Source organism: Penaeus chinensis, chromosome 3, assembly GCF_019202785.1.
Source record: "Penaeus chinensis breed Huanghai No. 1 chromosome 3, ASM1920278v2, whole genome shotgun sequence".
NCBI classification, from domain to species: Eukaryota; Metazoa; Arthropoda; class Malacostraca; order Decapoda; family Penaeidae; genus Penaeus; species Penaeus chinensis.
In genome coordinates, this window is record NC_061821.1 from 15855935 (window position 1) to 15863434 (window position 7500).

Consider the following 7500-nt stretch of genomic DNA (forward strand, 5'->3'; position numbering starts at 1 on the left):
CCATGCACGCATACACACGTAGAGGCATATACGCGCACATACACACACACATACACCGAGGCACGTACAAGCACACATGCTCACAAACACACACAACCACATATCCTCTTACTATTTAGGAAAAGGCGATGAAGCGTTATGAGCAAGGAGGAGGATTCATGAGAATGACAAAAGGTCAATTTGGAGGAAATGGAGAAGAAGGGGAAATTAGAGAAAGAGAAGAGGGAATAAGGATGGAGAGGAGGAGGGAAGAGAATGAGAGAGGGAATAATAAGAAGGGAGTAGAGGGAGAGAGAAAAGGAGAAGAGTGTGAGAATGAAAAACGAGAAGGCGCAAGCGGATAAAGAATATAGGAAAGGAGGAGTAAGGAGAGAAGGAAAGAGAGGGAGGGAGAAAAAAGGAGGGAATGAGAGAGATCTCGATGTCGGAAAGGAAAGAAAGGAGATAGGAGGGAGGAAATGAGAGAGGAGGGGAGGAAAGGTAGAGGGAGGGGAAATAATGAGATGGAGATGAAGATAGGAGATGGGGAAGAGGGAAGGGCGAGAGGGAGAAAGGAGGGAGAGGAACGGGAGGTGGAAAGGAGTGGAAAGGGTAGAGAGGGAGGATAAGGAAATAGAGGAAGGGAGGGAGGGGATATAAGAAGGAAGGGGACGAGAAGAGGGCAGAGAGATGGAGGGACAGAGAAGGAGAAGATGAAAAAAACGTATGAAGAGAGAAAGAGAGAGGGGGAATTAGAGGGAACGGAGCGAAAGTTAAGGAAAGAATGAGAGGGAGAGAGGAGAGGAAGAGTCAAAGGGACAGGGAAGGGAGGAAGGGAAAGGGGGAGGATCACGAAGGGGAAGTTGCCATATGGCGTGCACGATAAGGTCGGACGGAGAGGGTGTAGAAGAATGCGATTTCTTTGTACTTTGGCCTTTGGGAAGAAATTGGAGCTGCGAAATTTGGTTCATTAGTTCCTGGCTTTTATTTTTTTTTCTTTATTTCTTTCTCTCTTCTTCCTTTTTCATGCTGACTATTTGTGGTAATCGAGATATTGCAGATGTATTTATAAGACATTACCAACAAGATAATAATAAACAGATATGCAGATAAAAATACTAGAAAGATATGTAAAACAAAAATAAAAATGAGAATCAAAAATTAGAAAACGGAAACAGCAAAAAAGAAAAGTTACAAGAATATTCAAGAACAAGAACAAAAAATCCCTATTACCTCATCTATTACCTCATTAAACATCCCATCTATCATCAGTATCTGCATAACACAAGGACTCCTACTCAGGCCCCATAATTATTGGAAGGTTCAAGTGTATACATTATATCTTATATCAACCTTATAAGCACGAGTCCTTTCTCCAATGGTCGTTTATTTCGTGGAAGGAGGGAGAGGTGAGGACGAGAGGGGGGGGGGGGAGGGGAGAGAGAGAGAGAGGAGGAGGAGGAGGAGGAGGAAGGAGAAGGAAAGAGAGAGAGAGAGAGAGAGAAGAGAGAGGGGGAGAGAGAGAGAGAGAGAGAGAGAGAGAGAGAGAGAGAGAGAGAGAGAGAGAGAGAGAAAGAGAGAGAGAGAGAGAGAGAGAGAGAGAGAGAGAGAGTGAGGGGGGTAGAGAGAGAGAGTCAAAGTCAAAAATACTTTATTCCATTAATTACAATGGTTCTTCTTTTTACATAGATTACGGCATCGTAGAGTAATACAGAATAAATAGAAACAATAGTAAATACATTGGTGGGGGAGATATAAAATAAAATTAAATAGAATATGATGGTCACATCATCCGAAATTGAGTTACATGGTTTGGCTTTGTATGTAAATGCCTTATGACATTGACAATTTAAGAGATACTCCTTTGATTCATTTTTAAAAGTAACCAGGTTGGAGATGTTTCTAATGTTTTGCGGTAGGTTGCTCCAGATCTTGGGTCCTTAGATTTGCATTTGCCTTGATCCTGTTTCCGTGTATGATCTTTTGACGTGCAGAGAGTTAATCTGCCTGGTTGGGAAGCCTGTTTTGTTACCAATTGTTTGTAGAGGCATTAACCAATGAGGATAATCGCCCTTAATGAATTTGTGAATAAGCATACATGTATCAAATTGACATTTTTGAGGAACTTTTAACCCTTTAATTTTTTCAAGTGTGGGGTTATGTGGTCATGTTTATTTATGTTGCCTATTGCCACTCTTGCGGCAAAGTTTTGTAGTTTTTGTGCTTTTTGTATTTGAGTTTTGTTGGTTGAGCCGCATATGTTGGAGCAGTAGTTTATAATGCTAGTGCAAGTGTTTGTACAACAATAATTCTCGTCTCAGCGGGGATTTTGTTTTTATGTGATTTAGGTATATCAGTGTACTATCACTTTTTTTTGTGAATGTTGTCTATGTGTGTTTCGAAAGTCATGTATCTGTCTATGTGTACTCCTAGAGTTTTCACGGTAATGCTTGGTTTGATATGATGGCCTTCAAATTCTATGATTGTGTTTATGGGGATTTTGGCTATGTTTTTCCGACTGCCTATAAAGATGCATTGGGTTTTATCGGGATTTAGTTTGAGGCCGTTGTTGTCAAAATACATCTTTGCTTCTGTAAGAGTCTGTTGCGTATTTTTTATAAATTCATATAAATTGCTTACAGGGGCAGCATGAAGAAACTGAGAGTCATCAGCATATTGGACAAGGAGACAGTTGTTTGCAATGTTTAATAGATCGTTTATGAATATAGTGAAGAGGATCGGGCCTAATATGGAGTCTTGTGGGACACCGAAAGAGACTGTTTTTTTTAGTTGACATATTGTTACGAATTTTGACTGACTGCGTTCTTGTAGACTAGTAACTTCTGAACCAATAGTTGTCTATTCCATGATGTTTCCTTTTGTCAAGCAGGATTTTATGGCTGACACTGTCAAACGCTTTGGGAAAACCACATAATGTGAGTAGATTTATTTGATTCTCGTCTATGTTATCATAAATTTTGTTTGAGATTTTTAGTAAAGCTGTTTCAGTGGATAACTTACTTCTAAACCCATATTGCGTTTGGGAAATAAGGTGATTGGATTCTAAGAATGTTGATAGTTGATTTGCAACATTTTTTTCTAGCACTTTAGATATCACTGGGAGTAGAGTGATAGGACGATAATTGTTCAGTTGTTCTGCATCTCTTGATTTGAAAATGGGTGTGTTATGATGCCCATAGTCACCGGTGACTATGGATGTGTTTATAATGACAGTTAAATAGAAAGTCATTGCGGGTAAGCTTTCTTTGGTGAATCGAAAAGCAATGTTATCCACACCTACAGCATTTGTTTCACGTAAGTGTTTTATTGTTAAAATTGTTGTTTCCACTCCTATTGGCTGTGGTCTGAAAGCATTTGTTGAGAGCCTTGTCCTGGTTGTGTTTTGTGCCAAGGAAGCAGCTGTCTGTTCGTAGGTGAGTCTTCCGATATTTGCGAAATAGTCGTTTAGATATTCTACACTACTTAAGGAATCTAGGGGCGTGTCTGTGTGGTGTTTTTTGTTTGGTGCTAACGTTTTAACTGTTTTCCATGTTTGTTTGGCGTCGTGTTTACAGTCATTGAACTTATTTTGAAAATAATTTAGTTTTTGCTGATTGAATTAATGTTTTAACATTTTCCTTTTTTGTATATACTCAGAATGAAGGACCATATCAGTTCTATTTGATTTGAGAATATTGTGAGTGTTGTTACGGTCATTTATAGCTCTTTTGATGTCCTCATTTATCCATGGGGCGGGGGGACGTCGCACAGATTTGGTCTTAAGTGGAGCAGTGGCATCTATGCTGATTTTTAGTACGTTTGAGATAATGTCTACTTGTTTGTTAACGTCATCTGTTGTAAGAATCTCTAAGAGGGTCGACTGTCTGGTACTAATATTTTGACAAAGTGATTGGGGGTCGTAATTTGTCAGGTCACGGGAAGTTTTTATGACTGGTTGTCGCTTGGGTCTCTTTATATCTACTGTCATAGTTAAAAGTTCGTGGCAAGGAATAACGTCAGTATACGTAATGAGGTCAGGTCTGTTTGATATAATGATGTCTAGCATGGATGAGGTGTGTTTTGTGATCCTGGTATTTGTATTAATAAGCTGGTTTAATTTGTTTTTCTTAATAATCCCGGATAATTTTGCATTAGGTTTGTTTAGATCATCGTTTAAGTCATTGACATTTCTCTAAAAACATCTCCGAGGTAGTCAAATGATTCAGCTGTAGCATGCGGGTGTCTATAGATTGTACCAATAATGAAGGAGGGGTACATACTACTGTGTAGCGTTACCCAAATGTCCTCTACAGCTGTATCATTCACAATCGTGGTGGAAATTACATTTGATTTAAAGGTGTCCCTTATGTATATGCATACTCCTCCACCTCGCCCTGCATCACATCTATAAACATTGAAATTTTTAATGTTGATGAAATTACTTCACATTTCTTCATGAAGCCATGTCGATGTTTCTCTCCGTGATCATCATTTTAATTTCTTCAATTGCGCATTGATGTGTTCTATTTTGATTGTATAGCATGATGTGACCTTCGCGGGGGGAGGGTGGGGGTGGGGTGCTCGCAGGGGTGGTGGGCACAGGCGTAGAGGTTGTATAGGGGGGAAGGTTGTGTGAGTGTTCATGATTTTGCAGGATGGAGGTATGAGACGTTCTCACAGGGGGAGGGGATGCGAAAGGGAAGGGTTGGTAGGAGGATTGGTCGTGGGTAGGGGAGGGGAGGGAGGACGGGTATTGGAGGGAGTGGGGTGAATCTGCTGCGAATAATGCTTCCTCTCCGCATTCCTGCTTCTGAGTAGGCATCACGTCTTGGCCAAGCAATTTGTTGATAGTGGACTGCTGGTGACAGAACATTCCAATCAGCAAGTCTATCTTGTTTTGATGATATCTTGGTTGATCGTAGCTGGCTCGTTGTGTGTCTGGATGTCTTGGTAACTTGGTTTGTGGAAGAATTTCACAAAGGGTGCGGATTTTTTTGGTGGTGACCAATTTGTGGTTGGAATGTTTTGTTGTTGTCGTTGCGAACACTAATTTGTTATTGTTCAAACACTGATCAATCATTGTATGCACGATGACCATTATCATCCTTTTGATGTCACATGTCGTGTTCCTTGGTTTTCTAGATTCCGATACGTCTAGATGTTGTGAGCCTGATTAATTTCTTCAGGGCTGTACAACTTCTTTATATGGTCGCACAAGACCATCCTTGCCCATGCTCTTTTTGTTGCGATAAAGCAAAGGATGGTGTTCAGCACTATTGTTATGTTGCCTGCTTGATACATTGTTTTTTTTTTTTTTTTTTTTGCAATACTGTTGTCACTGGATGCACTGTTTTCATTGCTGTGTTTGAAAGGGATGTCAGGGTTGTTAAATAGCCCTGTACCCTGGGCGGAGGGGCAGCCTTGATCCCGGCTGTCGAGGGGGTGCCGATTGTCATGGGCGGGGGGGCAGCTTTAACCCGCGCTGCCGTGGGGCCCGTTGCCTTGGGCGGAGGCCCCGTTACCCTGGGGAGAGGGCACGATACCCTGGGCCAAGAGTCCCCGATCACTCTTGGGAAAAGAGCTCGAGCTAGGTGCCCGAGGAAGCACCGGGGAAGCCCCCTGGCTGGCCCCCTTCGACCCGGGGAGGGTAGTCTGACTTTGCGGGACCATGAGACGGTATGGTTTGCTAAGCTGTTTGGATGCGGCGGAGAGGAGGCAAAAACACGTCCGATCGCTACGGCGGCTAGAGAGAGAGAGAGAGAGAGAGAGAGAGTTTGGCATGTACATTAGGACTAATTATGTAAGCCACGAGACCAATAGACCACGTGGCTGTTTAACACGTGGCTCTAAGTCAATCTGGAACCATCACACCGGCGAGGGCCTAGATGACGATTATATCTGACCCTTCAGTTCGCTCCCAGAGGTCACCGTGCCCAGGTCCCCACCAGCCTCCGGCTCCCCTGGGCAGGCTGGCAGGACACGCGACACCGCACTCAGCGCTTACCCTAAGACAACGTCTCGTGTGTAACCTTTACTGTGTTGTACTCAAACCGTTACACAATTATTACCGCCCTGCTAGCCATTGCTAGCAGGGCGGAGAGAGAAGGGGAGAGAGAGCACTCACACACACATACAGATAATCAAAGAAGCAGGCAGACACATAGAGAGAGATATACATAAACATAAACAAGAAAAAAATAACCTTAAAAATATAGAAAAAAGGAAGAGAGAGAAAACGGAATTGCCTGCCCGCACCACCCTCTAACCCAGGCAACAAAGCATCCAGAATTTTCCTTCAGGGATGTCACGACAACCCCCCCCCCCCCACTTTCCTCATCGTTCATCCAATCCTACCTCGCCGATAAGGGAAAAATCAGCTCCATTTATCCGAATAAAAGAAATCGATGAGCTCGTATCCCCCTCGTAGTAGGGCGTCATTCCAGAGCGTCTGCGGCCCGCCGTCGCCGCACGACCGAGCGCAGGATGTCTGCTGGAGGGGCCTCGAATGCATGTGAATAGGGATTCATTATTCAAATATACACACACACGCACACACACATACGCACACACATAACGTGTGTATGTATGTATAGATAGACAAATAGATAGATAGATAGACATAGATATAGATATATATGTATATGAGTGTGTGTGTGTGTGTGTTCTGTGTGTACTATATATATATATATGTGTGTGTGTGTGTGTGTGTGTGTGTGTGTGTGTGTGTGTGTAGAGGTAGAGATAGATAGATATATAGATAGATAGATAGATAGATTGATAAATATTTATATATGTATATTGACAGACATATAGATAGGTAGATAGAGATACAAGTATATATATATATATATAAACATACATATATATATCTATAAATATACATCCACACACACACACATATATATACATACATTCACACACACACAGATATATATACATACATACACACACACACACATTCCTGCATTGGAATGAATGTTTGTTCGAAAAAAAAAAAAAAAAAAAAAAAAAAAAAAATATATATATATATATATATATATATATATATATATATATATATATATATGCGCACGTAACCACACGCACGGATTTAGTAAAATTGGGCTAGTCTTCCCTAGATACGACAGTGGTGCCCGACTGCTGCCTTGTAGTTCAGTCCGTGGATGGCCAAAGCCTATGGGAGTCCACGTTATGCAAAACAATCTACTGCATGTGGCATCAATACGATGAAAAGGCTTCGGGAGACAACCCTGAGGACAAATCCAGAGCCGGCTTCCCGAAGACAGTTTGTTGCCGCGTGCGATCTCGCCCTGGCAACTCCTGCGACGCTGTAGTGAATGCAACTATCGCAATGCTTGTATTTGTTAATGAGGGCTTTTCGTGTCGGAGCGGCCGAGCGGTAAGTACCCTTCGAAGGCACGGTGGGCCAGGGATAAATGCGGTAAAATCAAAATAAAAGCTCAGGACTAAAAACAAAGTTAAAGGACTAAAATAAAGTGACACTGAACCCTTAAGATAATT